The 23,025-nt window shown below is 36.3% G+C and overlaps 1 long non-coding RNA gene across 1 annotated transcript in view; it reads right to left on the reverse strand.

Moving 5' to 3' along the window:
• Positions 1–18,217, reverse strand: part of LOC108491745 — a 374,575-nt gene extending 356,358 nt beyond the window's left edge. Inside the window, exon 1 of the long non-coding RNA XR_001872896.2 lies at positions 17,956–18,217. This is a non-coding gene — a long non-coding RNA (uncharacterized LOC108491745). The remainder of the gene's footprint in view (positions 1–17,955) is intronic.
• Positions 18,218–23,025: the final 4,808 nt, after the last annotated feature.

Here is a 23,025-nt window from a genome sequence, read left to right on the forward strand (position 1 = left end):
TCTTGACCAAATTAGAATCAACAAAGATGATTTTCAAGAATCTTATTTAGCAAGATTTTCCTAAGTAATAAGCTCAGTTTTCAAAGAAATACCACTTATCTTATTATCACATTTCTTCTATGCTTTTAATTACGTTTCATAAAGCCACCTAAGTCACTTGCCCATAAAGAAGTTTGGAAACAAAAATATTTGGGGCCAATATGCTTCTGTATTTAATTGATTATATTCACTTTAAGCTTTGCACATCTTTGTACATTCATCTTCTCCTGTTTCTTTTCTCAGGTCCCAGCTTAAAATGATCCTGACTTCCTTACTATTCCATTTGAATTACTAAATACTTTTTTTATGAAATGTATCAGCTATAACACATTTTAACTGAATTGTAAAAGGTAGCTTACCAGAATATTTTTTCATACTTTACTCTGGTTTGATAGCTATCTGAGATACTGGCCTTAAGAAAGTATCCCCCAATGTTATTTCAGTTTGAAAGAACATGAAATTCTTTTCTTAACTTCTTGTGAAATATAAAAACCAGTATGAACTACATTTTAACCATGTTTATTTTAAGAGATAAGCATACAGGCCTAATCTCATTCCTTTGTTGTTTCAAATTGCCTCTTAGTTTTCATGTCTCTCCTTACAAACATCTTATTCTGGAAAGAGGTTTACCTAGCTAACAGTTTGGGGTGTTCAAGGGCATGGGGCATGTATTAGATCAGCTCTAGTGAGAGTACTCTAAACTGTGAGGCATCATCGTGGATGGCAACAGCCGCCAACAGTGGTGGAAGGAAGCAGAATTATTCATATAGGAGAGTTCTGGCTGGAGCTCAGAATAATATTTTCATACCAAAACTCTCTCAAGAAGTACCAAGGATCATAAAAGAACTATCTTAATCCCTTCCAATGTCCCCAATGACCTAAGGTCTTCCATTAAGCCTCACATCTTAAAGGGTCCCTCAGTTGTCACCCACCGAGGACCACATGAACTCAAAGAATCAACCACACCCACATCATAGAACCTGCTTCCTCAGAGTTCTTCATTTCTTGTTATTCTCAGTGGGAGAACAATATATTTTCTCTTCTTAAGAAATTCTGTTCAGTATTTTCTGCTTTATTTATGAAGAAATCTCACTTCAGAATGAAGCCCTACGGCAAACTGTCCTTTGTCACATGAACATACTTTGTTGGTTTAGCAGCTATAACCTGTGCTTAAATTGGGCTGTTACATATCAATATCAGTTCTTGTTATAGACCCTCTTCTTCCATGAACATTGATTCCTTATCCTCATCTTCCATATATTCTTATTCCTGCCCTGGAAACCCGGAGAAGTCAGTGAACCACTGGATGATAGCCAAGTCCCTTGAACTGACTCAGTCTGAAAACCATCAGCAATAGTTCTTAGCAGAGAACACAGAAGCAGAATTCAAACACTTCCTCCGTTTTTACCCTCTTCTGTTTATTCTCATTATATGTGGAGTTTAGGCTCCATAAACTAGCCATCTTTCTTAGGTTCCTAGAATTTCTATACCCATGTTCTCATAGAACATATGAAACTATGTCCTTGTCTATAACAATTGGATCTTGACAGAGTTAATGCTTCCATAATGGAATTTTTACCACATAAGCAGAAATGACAATGAAGCAGAAGGTCTCTGGAGCATGTTTTATATACGCATTGGGAGACAGATCTGTTCCTTACATCATAATTCCTGCAATGAATCAGACCTTCCTTCTCTTTTTACCTGTTCTTAGTTATGGGTAGATTTATGAGTGATTTTCTCTTCACTGACATGGGCATACAATCTTTTAAATTTTTTATTTATTATTTTTACTTTATGTTTATGAATGTAATGCCTACAGGCAGGTAGGTGCACCTGTGTCATGCAATGATCCTGAAGGTCAGTAGAGGGCATCTAATCCCTTGGAACTGGGTTTACAGATGGTTGTTAGCTGTCTGTGAATGTTGGGAATCAAACCCAGGTCCTCTGCAAGAGCAGCCAGTGCTCTTAACCACTGAGCCATGTCTCCCGCCCAAAATATCATCATCTCCAATGTTGATCCCACACCCATGCTGCTTTGCTTTAGATAGTATCACTCTGCAGCATTTCACTACATCTGTATGGAATCAGTCTACAGACATGTGCGTTAACTCTAAATCCATTAAGGCAGTCTTTTAAATGCCTATACATATATGAATCCCAGTCTTTCCCATTTTACAAAGCCAGTCATGTGTTTTGTTCCTAATTGAAGATCACTTTTATGTATAACATTCACTATCTGCTGAAAATGTTTAGACCTTGGATTGCACTTGAGAGCATGAATTTGCTAACGCTAAAAAAAACTTTGAGTCTTTTAACAATGTATTTTTTTCTGCAACGAGGTAGGGAAGCTTTCAGGAATTAAACTTCCCAAATATATCATAAGTTACTAGGAGGAAGATATTATCTAACACACTTCTTTCTGGATCCCAAAGCACACGAAAGAGCCACTGAGAAGTTACTGGGTGACAACTACTATACTGCTGACAGACAAAAATTACATACCCTTCTTAAAACAAATTAAACCCTGGCTCTTCCCAAAGGACTTAGTCAGGTAGTCATTGTTTAAAAAAAAAAAAAAAGGAAATGGACTATCTTCAAAATGAAATGGAATAAAATAAGACCAGTACTTCCTGAGTAATGTATCATTTCTCAGTCATCTCTGGGTCACTATGACTAGCAATGTCAGGGAAAATTATTTTCTCCAAAGTTGATTAATATAAAATTTTCAAAGGAAATACTCAAAACAATATGCCTCTGGATTTCAAAACATTAAAGAATGCAATTTACTAAAAATTTCCTGAAATATTAATGTTATTTACAAATTGGGCCATTTGTTAATAATCAATATTAAAAAATCCTGACAAGCACACATTTGAACTTTTCATTTTCTTGAGGCACTGGCGATCAAATTCAGGGTCTTGTGCATGCTAAGCCAGTCCTCTAATCTCCCTTCCCATTTTGAGTGTTGCATTCTAGACTTCTTAATTTATAGGATTTTTTCTTGCTCTAATTTGGAAGTGTCTCAGTAACTCAAGCTGGAGAAATAGGAAATGTAATAGCCATACTAAGTTTACACATTTGTGTCTGTGTATACATGTATGTAGGTATATACCTTAAGCCACAGCTTTGATTTTCTTTCTGCTTATAACTAGTCATCTTTAATATCAATAAATATTTACTAAATGCAAAATGGTTACTAAAAGGTTAATAACATTGGGTGAACATTGATTTTTTTCTCTACCCACAAAAGAATAGAATTCTAAAGGTTGATTAAAGTGCTCTAAACCTAGATGATTTGGGCTATATTCCTGTGACATTTTCCCCTAGGTAATTTCTAGTGCGTAAACAGTACAAATGAATATTGATTGCAAATATCTTGCTAAATTGTGTTGTGATATCCTGCCTTCAAGAACATATGAAATCTAATCTTGCTAATTTGCATCTGACTGACAAGAAAATATTGATTGAGAAGATGCAAACAATAAGAAAACCAATTATCAGCAGCTACAAGATATCAAGATTGAAAATAACAGATTGATGCCAAGAGTATTCCATCTCACGACCTAAAATGTTAACCTCTTCTGTGCTGTGAGAGATATTCCAGGGAAAACAAAATTCTTACTAAAAGAAAAAGTAATAGCAAGAGAGTAATGAGAGAAAGATGTAAAATTGAAGAAATCAGGACTGTCACATCGAAGTAAGAAACTGAAAGATAAGAATTCAGAAATCAGCACTACCTTCAAACAAGAAAGACAAATGAAGCCAAACAAAACAAGTTAGTGAAACAGAAAAGGTCAGCTGAAATAATAAAAACCACATTTGAATTCTTGAATGAAAATTCAAACTAATAATTAATAAGTAACAGTGTTCCCTCCTGCAAAAAATAAATAGTAGAGAGGAAGATCTAACTTGAAAGTAAGCAAGCAACAGCAGCAAAACTATCAATGGCCTAAATTAGATAGATTTTAGAGTAATCATGCATCATCAAACTATTAGAAATCATGATTTTAAAAATAAAACGATGAAAGCCAAAGTGCTCAAAAAAATAGGATATTTTGATCAAGTCAAAATATTATCTTCAAAAGGCAAGAGCTCTTAAAACATAGCTGTGATAATGCTTCCTCCTTTTTTCACACGCTTTGAGTCTCTAGTCAGTACTTTCCTAGTCATGTTCTGAACAGTATTCTAAGCTCACAACTCTATTGCAAATTCTTTCCAAAAAAGAGCTCTCAGTATTTTTCTTTGAAAGGCTTCTTTTCAGTTTTTAATACAATAGAACTTCTTTGACTAGTCTAGCTAGGAACAACATCTCTATTCTCTTTTTTTATGGTACTTTTGACTTCTTAATATAATATCATATGTTTATTTGATCAATTGTTCAGTGCCTCTGTCTCTTGTCTAGCAGTACAGTTTTGCTGTAGTATCCATTTTTAAAACCAATATCTCTGTGACATAGAATTATAATCAGATGTACTAGTCATTCAAAACTTACTTATTACATGAAAAAAAGAGTTTATCTACTCACTCAGTGTTTATTTTCTAAAAGTAGAAAGTGAATCCAGTAATTTCTCAATGTTCACTTAAAATTCATTTTTTGTCTTTTTAATCATAGAACTTCCAGTAGAAAGGACGTAGCCTAGCTTTTCTCCAAAGAACGTTGGGTATACTTAGATGGGTGCATAGGGAAAACAGATAAACTTCAGACAACAGCCTATTTTTATAGCAAAGAAAGTTTAGGAATTATGTGCAGAATTTTTCTATTAGAAAATTTCAGACTGTGATGGTTGTCATTAATTGTCACATTAACCTAATCCATAATCACCTGAAAGGTGCCTCAATAAGGAACTTTGTAAATGGGTTAGCCTGTCAACCTATTTTTGGGGGACTGTCTTTAGTTAACTGATGTAGCAAGTTCCAGTCCACTGTGGGTGGCGTTCCCTAGACAAGGGATTCTGAATTACATGAGTAGAGAAATCAAATTTAGCTAAAGCAAGTAAGCAAGTGCGTTGCACTATATCCCTGTGACTTCTATCTGTTCCTTAAATGTTGATTTCCCTCAGGGGTTCTTTTTTGGGTCAACTACTTTTCTGATTTTAATGCATGCATTCTTCCTCCTTCTGTGCTTGACTATGATTTGGTTAGCTGCTTCATGTTACTTCTGTCTTGGCTTCCTGCAATAGAAAACTATAACCTGCAACTGAGAGCTAAAATAAACCCTTTCTCCCCTAGTTATTTTTTTTCTTTGTGTGTGTGTGTGTGAGAGAGAGAGAGAGAGAGAGAGAGAGAGAGAGAGAGAGAGACAGAGACAGAGAGAGAGACAGAGAGAGAGAGACAGAATATTTTATCTTGACAACAAAAATGAAACTAGGACACAGGCTCTCTCCAACACAAGGAAGGACTATTGTCTCTAAAATGTGTTTTCTTTTCTGTAGACATGTGAATTCGGCAATGCCTCAAACCCAAAAAGCAACATATGTGAGGAGCAAAGAGCAACAAAGTGGAAGGATCTTTGGTTTCTAAATGACTTTGAGGAGCAAAGCAGATCTACAAGCACAGAAAGTCCAGCTTGTTATAGGATAAAAGGTATAAACTAGGGCTGGAGAGATGGCTCAGCAGTTGAGAACACTGGTTGTTCTTGCAGAAGTCCTGGGTTTGAATCCTAGCACCCACATGGCAGCTAACAACTGTTCATAATTCCAGTCCCAGGGGATCTGACAGCTTCTTCTGACCTCCGCAGGCATTGCACAACATGGGTGCACTTGCCTACACGCAAGTAATACACACGTACACATAAAATAAAAATAATAAATAAAAAAATTTAAAAGGTGTAAACTACTTTATTCAAGGGAATTCATTTTGGAATCTTTGTCTAATAATCAATTAGCTCATGTGGCTTTGATGGTTCTGATATTTTGATGAACACTTCTTCTCTGTAGCATTTTGAATTGCTCTTCTTCTATCCCTTAAATGTTGATTTTCCTCAGGGGTTCTTTTTTGAGTCAACTACTTTTCTGACTTTAATGTAGTAATTACTGAATTGCTAAATGAATAACACATTTGTGAATCTATCTATCCTCAGAAACATTGCTGAGATCCAGGTATGGTAGCACACACCTTTAGTTCCAGCACTTGAGAAACAGAGGCAGGCAGATCTCTGGGGAACTGAAGCCAGCCTGGTCTCCATAGTGAGTTCGAGGCCAGTTGGGGTTACAGGGAGACCCTGTCTCAAAAGGACAAAAAAATATTGCTGTGAACCCTACAAGTAATAACAATTGGCTTGGTAAGTAATGGCCACTAGTACAATAGTGACACAAAGGTTATGGGAGTAACAGCCACATTCTGATTGGATTTAAGGTATACTTCACCAAGATAAAGTCCATACCTGACTCTGATACCAGGCCTAGGAACCTGTGACTAGACAGGCTGCAGGTCATAGGGGAGAACCTACTACTATTATTCTGCTAAATAGACATAGTAGTAAACTGACACCCATTGTTATGACACCTATTATGACTTGTTAGTGCATCTCTCAACTCTCATCAGAGATGCTTACTCATACAGCAGAGGGTGGTTAGTCCAGGGACCCACAACTGGCTATGTGCAGAGAATAAGGGGCTGAAGAGTACTTATCTCTGAATAGGATACCTATATCAATCCTCTACCTCCCAAGGCTCAGGGACAATTGCAGAAGCAGTGGCAGAAATATTCTAGTTACTCCTATAAACTGACTGCAATGATGACAGTGTGCACAAGACCTATAGAAGCTCAAGACAAATTCCCAGCATAGAGGACAAGAGGGAAATACGAAGTCCCAACCCTAGCTGAGAGACTATTGGCATCTGATAAGTGCTGGGAGAGGGAGAGCCACTTTTTAAGGGTGTGATGCTCCGTAGTTTAAACAGGGTCCAGTGAATTGGCCTACACCAAAGTGCATTTATGGACAGAAATTTGACTCTATAGGCTTTACCACACACACACACACACACACACACACACACACAATATCACATACACACACATATATATATATGAAACAGAGTATATGAAATTGGGTGGGGGTGCAGTGTCTAAATATGATCAAAATATATGTAGTTCATGAAACCAACAAAAATGAAAAATATATATTGCATAAAAATAATAGTTTATGGATAACTCTGAAATGTATTTCAATTCTCTAAGAAAGTAGCATGGTGAACAGATGAAGAAGTGTCTTACCATCATGTTCCAAGATATTTTATATCAAGATAAAGATAGTATCTAGAAATTTGGCAATTTCACAGAACCCTTTAAATAGGGTCCTAATATCTTCACAACAGAGTCAAGATCAGGACTTTTGGAATTCAGCCAGTGCTTGGTGGCACCATTTCTCAGGCTCTGTTTCCCTGACTTAGTTGTGCAGTCCCTCAGATTCTATCACCTTTACTTGGTGGCATGGTTTCTTGGGCTCTGCCACCCTCAAAACTTCTTGGTTCACCAATCTTGAAGTTCTGCAGTTTCTCAAACCTAACAGACTTTCACTATCAAAAAATTTACATACCTTTTCTTCTTCCCAGAATGATTTCCAAATAGTGATAGTGTAAAAACAAAAACAACATGAAAATCCAAAACAACAAGGTTCCTCCACGGGTTACTAGTCTTTTCTAATAGTAATTAATGAAAAGGACGTGGAAGAACTTCTAGACAAAGAATGACTACATCTATGTTCAAACAATTCAAACAACCCATGATGATGCTTCATGAGAATAAAAACAGATGAATGAAGTGAAGTCAATCCAAGATATGAAAATAGAATTCAGAAAAGAGATATTGCTAAAAATACCTACACTGAAATGATGATGCAAATAAAAACTCAATAAGCCAAATTAAAGCCTCACTGGAAAGCCTTCCCAATAGGAATATTTGTGTCAAAAACCCTGGAGGACAATGTAGAAGAATTGGATAACTTGAAACAGGCCAATGATAAGTTTTAAAAAAATATATATGGACAGTGTTCTAATTTGCCTTCAAATGCTGTGATAAAAGCACTGGCCAAAACCAACTTGGGGAGAAAAGAGTTTATTTGGCTTACATCTTCTGGGTAACAGTTCATCAGGGAGCCCAACGTAAAACCTCAGGTCAGTAACCTGGAAACAGGAGCTGAAACACAGGTCATAGAGGAATTCTGCTTACCACCTGGCTCGCCTGGCCCATTCTCAACCTGCTTTCTTACATAATACAGGACCATATGCCAATGGGTGTCACCACTCAGAGTGGGTTGGGCCAACCAACATCACTCAAAAATTAAGAAAATGTCTCACAAACATGGCCACAGGCCAGTCCAATTAGAGTCAGTTCCCCAACTGAGGCTCCCTCAACTCAGGTGTGTTAAGTTGACAACTGAAGCAATCCAACACAGACAGAATGTGGAGTGCTTGGGTACAAAATGAAAGACCTAACCTTCATATTACAAGCATAGAAGAAGAATGCCATAGGGAAGGGATAGAGATCATTTTCAATAAAATCATAGGATAAATTACCTGAGAAAGAGATGTCCATTAAGACACAAAAGGCTGAAGAGATGGCTCAGCATTTAAGAGCACCGGCTGTTCTTACAGAGGACCTGAGTTCAATTACCAACATCCACACGACAGCTAACAACTGTCTATAACTAACTCCAGTTCCAGAGAATTCAACATCTTCTTCCGGCCTCTGCAGGTACTGCACAAAATGAGTGCCCTTATATACATGTGAGGAACACACTCATACACATAGGAGTAATAAAATATTTTTTAAAAAGATAAAAAGACCTATGGAACACCAAATAGACATGGACAGAAAATATAATGGTTATATTAACATATATATCTTATTATAGAACTATAATAGTTGAAATATTTTCAAAACACAGAATAATGAAAGGGTAATGAAAGCGCCAAGAGAAAAAGAAAGGTCAAGTTATTTGTTAGGGTAAGCCCAACAGATTAAGACCTGATTATTAGGTTGAAACTTTTAAAGCCAAGAAGTCCAGGAAAGATGTACCCTGAGTTTTTAAAGAACACAACTGACAACTGAGACTATTATATCCAGCAAAAATAGCAACTAAAATTAAAGTAAAAATAAAAACTTTCAGTGATTAAAAAAAAAAACCAGCTTAAACAAATTTATGAACAAAAAGCCATCTCCAGTGGATAGTAGTGGAAGCAATATTTTGGTCTAAAGAGAAGGATAAACACAACGCACTTCTTCGTGAGTTTGAAATAAATAATTATAAAACAGTTACTCAAAAGAATGCAGTGATGAAAGGAAAGGAAAATAATAGAGTAGGAAAGGTAAATTGAGGAAGAGAAAGGGAGGGCAGAGCAGAGGAGGTGTATGTGGAGGAGTAATAACATTAAAGGACTTTAAAAAGTCATGTGGAAATCTACCAATATAGAAGCATCTTAAAGTATATACATATACATTATAAAAGATTTAAATGATTTACCTTACAACAGGAGGACATTGTCCCTACTAGACACAATAGGCTAGCAAAGCAAAAGCTCAGTGTTAGGACTGGACTCCCTCTTTTGAAGCTGTTGAACAGGGGTAGCACAGACCTCAAATAATACTGGCCATGTCTGTGCTCTTGGTTATTCACCAAAACTTTATGGTAAGACCCTATTGCTGAAGATACTACACACATGAGCGATAGAGAAAAAACAGAGAATTCAAGCTAGTACTTACTTGAATATTTCATCTCTACTAGCTAGCTCTGATTATGCTGGAAGGTGCTACGCATATTACAAGAAGAAAAATATTTATCACTAACCTTCCCCAACTGTGACTCCTACATGCTTCAGCAACAAATGGCCCAACAAGACTGGTGCAATAGTAGCACAAATACTAGGGATGTAATGAGCACATTCTAATTGAGTTTAAGTTTCATTTCATAAGATGAAGCCCATTCCTGATATTGCTATGAGGCCTAGGAACATGTGGTTAGGCAGGTCACAGGTCGTAGGGAGAACCTGATACTACCACTTTGCTAAATAGATGTACTATTAAAGTTATTCCTAATGACTTACTGTTATACACATAGATTAATGCATCTCTCAACATTCACCAGAGAGGTTTCCTTATGAAGCAGATAGGGATTAACACAGAAATCCACAACTGGTCAACATGTAGAGAGTAAGAGGCTGCAGACTACTTATCCCTAAATAGGACACCTATATCAAACTTCTGTTACCCAAGGCTCAGGAATTGTTGCAGAAGAGGGGACAGACAGATTTAAGAGCCAGAGGATGTAGACGATCACAAGGAAACAGAGTTTTCCAGACAGCTGGTCAGTTACTCATATGAACTCACAGCAATGCTGACAGAATGCACAAGTCCCATCTAAGCTCAAGACAGATAGAATCCCCCAAATCCCAGCATAAATGTGGAGAAGTAAGAAAACTCCAGACTTATCTGAAGAATCATTGGAACCTGATGGCTTCTGGGAAGAGGCGAGTCAGTCTCTTTCAATCTGTAACTCTTGGTAGGCTAAGCAGGCTTCATTGAATAAATCCAAACCAAAAGGACATTTGGGGACAAAAATTTGACTCTGTAGCCCTTAACACACACACACACACACACACACGCACACACATATATATTAGAGTACATGAAAGTGGGCAAGGGGTAGTGAGGAGAGTTGCGGATAGGGAAGGGTTCTAAATGCAGACAAAATATATCACATGAAAGTCACAAAAAATAACACAAAAGGAAATAAAAGAGGTCTAAGAAAATACTAAAAAATGATATGAATTAATACACATTGTTCTATAACAGCTCTTAACATTAATGATCTCAATGAATGCCCCAATAAAGAGACACAGAACTCACAATAACTTCAATCAATTTTGAAATAAATTTAACCAAGGAAGAATAGTACAGTGAAAAGTTTAAGACATCTAAGAAAGTAAAGAAGAAACCAGAAGATATAAATATCTCCCACGATCACAAATCATTGCAATTAATATTATGAAAAGGATCATCTCACCAAAAGCAATCTACAGATTCAGAGCAACCCACATTAAAGATTTAATGAAAATTTTTACGGAAATTGAAGAAAAATTCAAAATTAATAAAAATACACAAAAAGCCCAAATTGATAAAAAAAATCCTGAACTATAGAAATACTGATGGAAGTATCACTATCCATGATTTCAAGTTATACTACAGAGCCATAGCAGTAAAAACAGCACAATAATGGAGTAAAAGCAGAAACATTGATCCAAGGAGTAGAACTGAGAACCAATATATAAGCTCATGCTCCTACAGCCACCCTATTTTTGATGAAGATGCCAAAAATATACATTGCATATAGAGAAAAGACATCTTTTCTGTCCCCTGGATGAGGGTCAGAATGATCAATAATAGCCAGAGGAGATGTATGACCACAAGGAAATAGTTTTCCAAACAGTTGGCCAGTTAGTCATATGACCCCACAGCATTGGTGACACCTTGGACAGTCCCCATGTTATCTCAAGCCAGACAAAATCTCAGCATAGATGTGGGGAAGTGGGTAGGAAATCCCAACCATACCTAAGGACAGCCAATGACTGCTGAGAAGGGGAGATTCAGTCTCCAGCCTCCTTTAAGGAGGAGATTGATCAGGCTCCAGTGGATGAAGCCACACTGAAAAGCATTTGGGAACACAAACCTGACTGAAATTTGGTGGGGAGTTAGTAAGGGGGTGCAGATACCTGAGAGGATCTAAATATTATCAAAATATATTACTTGATATTCTCAAAAAGTTCAATTAAAATTAAAATTTAAAACAGATCATGAAATTGGGGGGGGGCATGATGAGAGGGATAGGGAAGGAACTGGAGGTGAGACAATGGCCATGGATTTTATCAAAATTATTTACATGCATGTAGAAAATTCTTAAACAATAAATAAAAATATTAGGACTAAAAAGATATGGTACAGGTAAGAATTTTCTGAACAAAACTCCAATACCTTAGAAAATAGTCCCAAGAATCAATAAATAGGACTACATGAAATTAAAAAGTTCCTACAAAGGAAAAGAAACTGTTGGCAAACAGCTCACAGGATGGAAGAATGTATTTAACAGTTATACCTCAGAGGGCTAATTTTCTGAATTATATTCCCTCAAACTTACCAAGATGTATGGATAACAAAACAGAATGCTGAACCAGCTTTTAGATATGGAACCTAATGTTTTTGACTTTTTTCATTAGAAACTTGCTTTAGATATAAAATAGATTCATGCATAATATAAGACAAATCCTATCATGTTCCAACCATTATTTTATTACGTAGTTGGTTGCATTTACCTTTGTTAATATTTTGGTTACTTCTTCCTGCTTTTCAAAAGTACATGTCTGGTATGATAAAGGCCATAAGTAATGACTCCATCTGTCCCCCAATCAATGCTTCAGCAGTCATATAAGATAGGCAGCACCATGAGCATCTTCTAGGAGAACAAACAGAGGCTTTTAAAATGTGAAAGGCTTTGCCTCATGTCACATAATTCATAGATGACTGAGAAAGTGAAATGTGAGCAAGTTCTGATTCTAAGCCAATGGTTTAGTGAACTCTTCTTAACCAGGCTCCACTGAATGAACTCATACCCAGGAACATTTGAGGACACAAACTTGTTCTATAAACCTTAACATGTATGATAGAATGCATGAAAACCATTGGGGGGAGGGTTATAGAGGGTACAGATAGGGAGTGAGTCTAAATATGATCAATATGTATTATAAGAAATATGTAAAAACTCAATTAAAAATTGCAATTTAATATACTAGAGAATGTAAACAAATAGTCTGTAAATATGTACAGACTATTTTTCTTGTCATTGCTCCATAAATAATCTAGGACAATAATTATTCACATGACATTTAGGTTATATTAGTTATTATAAGTAATATAGTGATGATTTAAAGAATATGGGAGGTTTGTAAATTGTAGGCAAATATTATGAGATTTTTCTAGTAAGCTATTTAAGCACTCTGGATTTTGGAATCTGTAGGAGGGAATCTAGAACCAAGCCCTCTCTGGTAAGGAGAGACAACTGTGGCTTTTAGGGTTTTAAGGGTGGTGGGGAGGGAGGTGTCACAATAAAGCTATGGTTACGTAACTCCCCATGTGAGCAAATAATGTATGTACTTGATGCCAATGTAAAATTTCTGGCTCCCATGTTGTGCTATAAACAGAACCATGGAAGATGTTGCATGAAGGGACCAGGTGACATTTATATCTTTGCAACTTGCTGTGACAATAATTACTCAAAATTAAAAGCAAAGTATTACATAGTAGACAAAATTTCAAAGAGATAAGAAAATAAAAGTGATACTTAACAAGACAAACAGACTAGAGAGAAAACACAAACCCCAAATGAGGTATAGGAGACTAGCTGGTTTCAGGAATGAAAGGCAAGTGACTCCACAAACTGTAAAGGAATGTGGGCTGTTATATTTATCACATATTGAGTAGTGACCAGTTCCAGGTCTGCTGATTGAACCTAAGGATAATAAGAAATTGAATAACCAAAACCATTCCCATGCCCTCAACCACGGCTTACACAGAATTACTTTATTTTAAATTATGTGTATGCTTATGTGTCTGCACATGGGTATGTGACATGAGTGCAGGTGCCCATAGAAGCCAGAAGAGGGCCCTGGGTTCCCTGGAGCTGGAGTTACAGGCAGTTGTGAGCTGCTGGATAAGGATACTAGTAACTGAACTCATGTCCTCTGGAAGAGCAGCAAGTGTTCTTCACTGCTAAGCCAGCTCTCTAATCACAAAACTAAATTTAAAATAGCTAGAGCAAATAATCAGGATCTTGCAATGAGAACTTGAGCCAAAGCACACTTCGATATATTAACTAGATCCAGAATATTCTCATTATCTGAAATTGTGGGCTGGGCCAGAGAGGGAGCACAGCTAGCTGTAAGACCTTAGGACTGGGTACAGGAGCTAGCAATAATAAAGAATTAAAGAAATCTCTTTCACTGAACTTAAGCCAGAAAATCAAACTTCCAAAACCCGAGATAATAATATTAAAATGTCCCAGGCTGGAGAGATGGCTCCATGGATAACGCACTCGATGCATAAACAGGAAGACATGAGCTTGGATCCCCAGCACCCACATTAAAAAGTTGGGTACAGTGGCATATGTCTGTAACCCCAGTGTCAGGAAATAGAGCAAGGGGGTGCCTGGGGATGTCTCTATCCATCCACTTTAGCTGACTGGAGGTCTTCAGGTTAAGGAAGAGAATCTGTCTCAAAAAATAAACTGTAGGGTGATATGGGAAAACTCCCAATATTGATCTCTAGCCTCTACTCACACATACATGTAGACACACACACACACACACACACACACACACACACACGTACACACACACTCACACACACGATCATCAACAAAATTAAAACATAATCACTCAAGTCATTCCAACTGATTTGAAAATAACTGAGCTATTGAGGAATGACATCAGAGCAAGGATGCTAGGATCCTCAATGAGATAGTATAACCGGTAAGAGAGACAGATGTCCAAGAGACCAAGCAGAAATCAAACAATAATAGTTCTGAGAAAGGACCCTATTAGAAAACCCAGAAAAATACACTTAAATTCTGTAATTATATGTAAATTCTAGACATAATAAAAATTAGCAAATTTGAACATATATCTGAGCAATCTACCAAAAGTCTAGAAATAAAGATATATAAATTAGAATTTAGGAAATATGTATGATATATCATGAAATTTTAGTGCTAAGTGTGCTATAGAGTTGCACAAAGAAGATAGTAAAGTTAGCATTAGGAAAAAGACTATTTGCAAAGAAAATCCTCAAGTTTTCTAATTATGTAAAAATGTCCTGAATCTCAAGGTTGAAGTGTCTATAAATGTGAAGACCCTGCTGTGTCTCTTTCCAGTCAGAAAACACAACAAACACTGCCAACCTGTAGGAAAGACTTCTGAGAGTCCATAATGGGAAAAGATGCCCTATATTCAAAATGGAATAAATCATCTTTAATATAAATTCACCAACCAAACTGAAATAAGAGTACAGCAGAAATTCTGCCTAGCCTGATCAGAGCAGGACCAGAATGACTTCTACAAATGTCTAATGCTACAAAGTTAGAAAAGGAACCCGGAGCTTAGTTTGCCTAAGATTTAAGAAGTGGAATACCAAGGCTGATAACCCAGCATGTATCCAGTCTGTTCTGTCACCCTACATGTGCACTCACAAGTCCAAACACAGAGAGATACATGCTCTGATTTGATATATTGAAGGCCAGTTTCTCACCAATATGGAAACAAATACCCATGAAAAGTGATGAGCTGCCATTAGTGGTCTATTCTGCAACAAGTGCCTTGTATTGCTCTTCTCAGCTTTGGTAAAGTGACTTTCCCCCCAGGTTTATTCAGAACTGTTTTCAGAAGAGAATTTTCTTCTTTGTTCTATTTAATCTACACAAGACTAAAAATAATTATGGCACTAAAAGGGTAGGATGTTGCTCTAAGATGTTAAAGTTTACAAACAAGATAAGTACACATGTTTACATGGAATACACATGTTTATGAGCTTTATATAAATAAGAAACATCATTATATATTAATTACTGAGCATGTACCTACTATTTCCTATTGGCTGAATAAAACATGCAAATATCTAGGGAAGATTAACCTTATGTAAGAAGATATGTGCCGTCTTAAAAACATGGAATTAAAAGGATATTATGGCTTATTTTGGTTTTTAAAAGAAGCTTTCTCAGCAACCAATCAATATGTAAACATGACCAGCAAAAGCAGAGGATTGTAATTTAAGGTTAAATATTTTAAAAACCAAACAGACCTTTCTAGCCTTTGTTCTTTGTAACTTAAATATACCTACTAGAGGGAAATTCATTCTTTTTGTAGCCCCTCCCTGTAGCATGTTAACTTCCTAATCTGTGATTAAACTTGAAAACCAAGAAAAAAAATGCAGTTTTCTGTAATTTTACTCTCTGAATTGGTTCAGAGGGAATAGGTAAGGGATAAGGTTTTATTTCAATTTGAATCTTTAAAAGGTTCATCTCTAATAAATTTGCAGCTGCACCTTAACTTTATTTACTGATACATATTAAAGGTCAAAACAACTAACATCTTTTCTTAACAATTCACATTGACTTAACAAAAGGCTTTATGAAAACTATTTTGGGGTGACTGTGATAAGAACATAAATTTTCAAAATTTTTAAAACATTTATGCAAATAATAAACAGTATTTTCTCTACAAAGAAAAGGAAAGAAAAGAAAGAAAAAGCCTTTTCACTTTCTAGCAGCAGGAATGAACAGCTAAGGGTTGTGACTGGAGGGAAGAAAGATGGAATATAACAGGTGGCTAGGATATAATGAACTTATTCTCTTAAAAAGGAATTTGTCAGTCACAATTAGCAATTGTTAAAGAAGCTCAGGTCAAATCAAGGAACTAAGGTGTTTTTCTTCTGCATGATCTCTGTGTGAAAATCAAGACAAATACTTAGTTCTGCCATGAATTAATAGGTCTCTAAAAACTTTGCAAGAAAGCAGTCAAATAATGCCTCAAAATTGCCTTTTAACTGAAATCACATTCAGACAGTCTTAAATGCTTCCTCCCCTTGTTGCAGATTTGTAACTTCACAATAACTTTTTTTGTTCAGTTTATGAATTTATCTTAGCAAACACAAGGTAAAGTGTTCCAAATATAAGGAGCCTAGTCAAAGAAAATTTTATGTTTAAAATGAGTATAAAAGAATTTGTTACATCTCTACTCTGTAATATATTTAAAAGTATATGAGGCACATACCTACCTCGGAACCTCATCAAATCAGCAACATGGAGGACATGTTTTCCACTTGATCTCTTTTGATAATATCTAATGCAAATACTTTGTTCATAAAAACTGCTTTCTTAACAAATTCAACAATAGCAATAATATTTTGGCACTTACTACAATTGTACTTCTGAGTTTGGAGATTTGGAATAAGAAAAATAATTCTTTGCTTACATTTTTAGGAATACTTACAGGCTCTGATATTCTTTGAACAAAAAACACTTAAAATAAGATTTTAAGTATGATTAAACCAGAAATTAAGCACAATTTATACTTTGAGATCTTTTCATTTCAGAAAATATAAGCCTACTAACTTTCAAAATATTTTCACTGAAATAAAAACTACTCAGTATTATTTCAACATAACTCTCTTTTAAAATGTGTGCAGTTTCTTCAACACAATGTTAACAAACAAGAGCCAAAGGAACAAAAGAAGTTTTCATACTGCTGCTCAAGAGAAGTTTAAACAAACCTTCCCCAGGAATAATACACATAAACCGCAAGAAGGGAATTGTGGAATCAAAGAACACTTACTTTTTATATGTAAAGATGCACTTTCTTTCTTATTTTAGGGTTAAAAATAAGAGGGCTCAGCAGTGAGTCTTGCTGGCAGTCAGATAAGCACAGGCCCTGACCCTTCCACTAGCCAGGAATTTCTTACACAAAGCTCTTTTCATAGTCTGCGCTGTATATTTCCGAGATAAGGCGGCAAAACATGAAGTGGTGGGTAAGTGACACAAAAGTTGGACTAAATTAAATGTTTACACTTATTCTGCACCACCGATGTTTCTGCCACACATGATTTGCCTAAAACAATATTGACTCTGGTTGCAGAAAAAGCAAGATTCAAACAAAGGGAGAATTGGAGATAAAAGGACAGACAGGACAATACAAATAATGTATTTCTCTTTTCAGACTGCAAATTTCATGTGAAATCGACAAAAACAAAGCCATATCATTTCAGAACTCCTAAGTGCTCCTGCCAATTCATTTTTCCCGTCAAAGCGTAATAGATTTTTTTTAACTTTTATTAAAAGAAAGTATATTTTAAATAATATCTTAAATCTGCACTCACCATATGAAAGCAACAGTTGCGTAGAGTAAAAGTATGTTATTTTCTGCCCCCTGTTCCATTTCAGTTTTGACTATAGTTGTCCAACAACCAAAAGCCCAGAGCTGCCACCCAGAGGCCCCTTCACAAGCTGGTTTATTTGCCTGTCAGTCTGAGTGCCGGCTTCTCTGGGACGGAGCTGTGCACTCTGTTGATGTTCTAATATAATTTCCACATGCTGCCCACTGCCTCAAGTAGATGATCTGTTCTTTCAGTTCAATGAATACTCAAATCACTTTCCAGGTAACCCTGCAGGATCAAGCTTTAAGTTGTCCACCCTCAAGTTGCGGAGTTCTTAGCGAGAGTGGGTGGAGAGAAGCAAGCTCACTACAGGGGAACTCCGGCTGTAATCAGAACGCAGAAACTTCCTCTCTTTTTTCCTGCCTTGCAAGACTCAGCGGCTAGAGCCTCTTTCGCAGAACTTAGGAATGTACAGGGAGGACGCAGTGAGGCCCCGCCAGACAGGCCTTTCTCAATCAATTAGCTTGCAGCCATTACTTGTGACCCCAGGTCACACAGCATAAGTGTGTGGGGTGTGCCTTCAGGGGTCCCAAGGCTACTTATGACAGCTTAGATAACCAAAGCCAAGCAAACACTCAATTCTAGAAATATTTTACTAAGGATATCAAATGGACCAAAGGTAAACTTTAACCATCTTTTTGAGTAGTTATTACTTTATTCAATGAATTAATTCAATGAATCCAAAGCAATATTTTTCCATGTTGGATCAAACAGCATTTAGAAAGGCTATTAGAACATTTCCTTCAGATTATATGACATAGGAATGTAGAGATGACAAAAATCACATAATTACAAAATATATAGTCCTTATATCGCATGTGTTTTAAGGTTTTGTTTTAAGGAATATGGATTTATTATACCATACTGCAAATTTGAACTATAAAGTTCTCGGTGCTGAGGGAAATCAAAATGATTTCACTTTGAGAACTCAGGAAAAGCTACTGTCTGAAAAGAGTCCATCCATACTACATTAATAGCAGGATTTCTCTTATTTCCAGAGCTATATTAATTATAATTTCTCTTTGTCCTCCAGTTAAGAAAAGTTCTTCCCTTTTAACATGATTTTAATATGAAAATTCATTAGAAAACCTATGAAACACTGAAGTCAAATGCAATATTGTAAAACTGTTTTCGGATTTTATGCATTAAGTTTACATATTCTTCAAAGACACATTTAAAAAAAGCAGCTATCATTATTATCATCCAAGCAATGACAAGGAAATATCACGTAATTGTATTTTAAAGCAAACCCATTCTTGTGAATAATCTAATAACACTAAGGAGCTCATGTTTTCATGGTGGCTGGATAGGATACCTTTCCCACACCCTATTGCTGTCAATACGAGTAACAAATGGGTTTCTAACACTGGCATGCCTATCCTGCCTGCTCAGTGATGCCATGGGCGTCTTAGGCATCACCTAACTTTGCACTTGCTGGAAATGGCAAGATTCCACATGGATACTGAATCTTACCTTTCCATCTCACTACATTTTACCTTGTCAACTGAATTGTCTTCAACTTAGGCATCATCTGATCTCAATAAAATGCACAAATTAAAAAAATGAACAAATTATACAAGTAGTGACAAAATAATAATTTTTGGTAGATAGAGCATCAATTTTGAAAACTCCTATAGCAGAATATATTACTAAGTATTAAAATCAGCTAACAGTGGGATTTAATGCAGAAACAAAGTCATCGATTGAAGGGTTTGGATGTCACCTCTCTCTCTCTCTCTCTCTCTCTCTCTCTCTCTCTCTCACACACACACACACACACACACACACACACACTGCCTCTCCATCCATATATATGTGTGTGTGTGTGTGTGTGTATGTGTGTGTGTGTCTAAAAAATAAAAAGTAAAACTTATTGGGCATCTTTCAGTGAATCAGCCATGACTGTTTTGCATGTTGAAACTAGACATTATTGAAAACTTAGCTCTTTGTGTAACAGATAGGTAGAAAATCGGGAATCTAATTAGTGCTTAAAGGATCTCAAGACTTCAGAGATTGCTACAATTGAATGCCACCAGATAATTACATGTTGCATTTTTATCTGAACACTTTATTTCTCAGATTCTGTATTCAAGATTAACAGCTAACTTAAGAATCAGCAAAGACTCTGGGCCTTATACTTTAGATGTCTACTGTTATACACTTCTAGGATCCAGACTTCACTGTAACATCACTTCTGCACATGAAATGCAGCGCTTTCTGAAAAGTTCAGAAAAGTCACTAATAACCAACACAGAATAGAAAGCATACATGAACACTGGAGCATTTCTTGATGATTTCCCAATGTATAATGTACTTTTTTATAGCTAGTTGGCCAGTTTTTGTAGGACCATAGACATTTCTGAATTACACATGGCTTAGAAAATAATCCTCTGTGCTGAAGTCTGGTATTGCATTGTAAATATCACTACCAAGTTTGTCAGCTTGTTTCACCTCAATTTCTCTTTTACTTTGTAGGGAAAAGTCTGCAACTCTAGATGGGCTGGCAAGTTAATCAGCATGACAGATGATTTTCTGCTAAATTCATCTAATTCAAAAAGTATCTGAATTGCTCACATCATTTTACAATGAAAACACTATTGATGCTAATTTTGAATAAATTTCAAAATATGTAAACATTTGTTCCAATAAAATAATTATTCAAACTGATAGGATTCAGTATGCGCCTATGACATTATAGAGATGTAACTTATAAGCATTACTTAATAACAGCATAATATTATCCATTATTTCATGTTAATATTTCTATGCTAATTATATCAGTCATCTATTTATTTTCCCTTATCATCTGTAATATTTGGAGGACAGTTATGTTGCATGGAGGAAAAGGAGAACTAAAATATAATGTTTAAAAAATACTAAAAACAAGCTGGGCGTGGTGGTGCAGGCCTTTAATCCCAACACTCAGGAGGCAGAGGCAGGCAGATCTCTATGAGTTCAAGGCCAGCCTGGTCTATATAGTGAGTTCCAGGAGAGATGGTGCTACAGGGAGACCCTGTCTCAAAAAGACCAAAAAAAAAAAAAAAAAAAAAAAAACACTAAAAACTTTAGTGGCTGAGGGTGTAGAACCACAGTTCAGTGATTACTTAGCAGAGACAAAGCCCTTGATTCAATTCCTAGCACTACAAGAATAAAAACAAATTCAAGATTTGTATAACAAGTAATTAGCAATCCAAACCCTAAGTTGGTCTCAGCCCATTTTTTGGTTAAAATACCTGCAGAAAATATGTACCAATCAACAATCTTAAAGGTTAAGACAAATAGAATGTTTCTTTGCTGCTCTAATTTTTATTTTATTTATTTGTACAGTGCCAGGACTGAATTCACACCTTGCTCACGCTACACAAATTCTCTACCACTGAGCTGCATTTGGTTTCTATCACTAAAGCTAAAAATGTTGGAATAGAGAAAACAATAGGTAGTCTTGTGCATCTAAAAATTAAAAACGTTTTCACATGACCTGATAAATCATATTAAGAGTGGTGAGCTTATTCCAACAAAAACTTGGATTGTCATTATTACACATAGTATCAGTAGAAAGGTCTGGTTTTTGGGATATGTGGGGATACAGAATACCACCTTACATTAGCAACTGAAGTTAGCCTGCAGATGTTCAGTCTATGGCTGGAGTGTGCATACCAGTGTTTCAGCTAATGGGACCAGCATGAGGGGATTTAAATAGCAAGCAGTTCATAATAAGGAAACAGATATCTGATTTTAAATATGACATTGAATAGATTCAGGCAAATGCTGAGAATTGAGCAAATAGGGAACAAATAGAAAATGGAGACCTATAGAAAAACACTACAGAGAAAACGGGACAACAGCACTATCGAAAGGAGTGTAATAAATGGATCTATCAATTAAAATAGGTGAAAACAGGTACATGAATCATATTAAACAGGAAAAGAAAAGAGTTGTGATTTAAAATAAAACAAGGATTGAGTTAGCAAGATAGTTTGAACACAAAGTGCTTGTTGCAAAGCCTGATGACCTAGTTCGATGCCCAGAATTAATTCACATAAAGGTGAAGGGAGAAAACTTACTCCACAGAGTTGTCCTTAGACCTCCATATGCATTGGCAACATGCACCTCTCTCTCTCTCTCTCTCTCTCTCTCTCTCTCTCTCTCTCATGAACAGAATAATAAATAGAATTTAAAACTAAGAAAATAAAGTAATACAAGAATATAGGAAAGAATAACATTTTTAAAAGAAAAGGCAGATAAAGCTTACCTAGACATATATTTCTTGATCTGCTATGTATAATTTGACAATAGGTTGTAGGAGTAATGTGGTTCTCTCTGGATTTCAAAACTAGCTAGGCTGGACCAACTGTGTGGCCTTAAACACCCAAAAGGAAAGTATAACTAAAGATTAAAGGGGCCAATATAATTTCATAAGAGTCCATATGCATAGCTAAAGGCTACATAAGAAGCAACAATGCCAGACAGGTGATACCTCCTTTTAGGTTGTTGGCCAACGTGGCCAAAGGGATTCCCAGATAGTAACCCAGCATAGAACTGGGAAATTGAACAGCAGACCCCAATCTTATCCAAAGGACTATTGACAACTGATTACTGCTAGATGAGGAACAGCTGACCCTCCTAAAACAAAGACCTCTAGATAGGCTGACTAGATTCACCAGAAGGGCTAGTGGGGAATGGCTGGGGGTGCTGACAACACAGCAGACAGTAGCAGGGATATCAGAGTATAAGGGCTCTAGTGGGGGAAGGGAGGCTATGAGAGGGTGCTACCTGGAAGTGGGTGTATAAAATAAAATAAAAAAATTCTTCAAAGCATAAAAATTTGCTCCTTAATAATTAGTAGTGCTGGATAGCTTTAGTGTCCACTTGACACACCTGGGTTGAGGGAGTCTCAGTTGGGGAATTTTCTCTATTGGACTGACCTGTGGCCATGTCTGAGGGGCATCTTCTTGATGAGTGATATGGGAGGGCCCAGCCCACTGTGGGTGGTGCCACCCCTGGGCAGGTGGG

Source organism: Nannospalax galili, unplaced genomic scaffold (genome assembly GCF_000622305.1).
Source record: "Nannospalax galili isolate Female #2095 unplaced genomic scaffold, S.galili_v1.0 scaffold266, whole genome shotgun sequence".
Lineage (NCBI taxonomy): Eukaryota > Metazoa > Chordata > Mammalia > Rodentia > Spalacidae > Nannospalax > Nannospalax galili.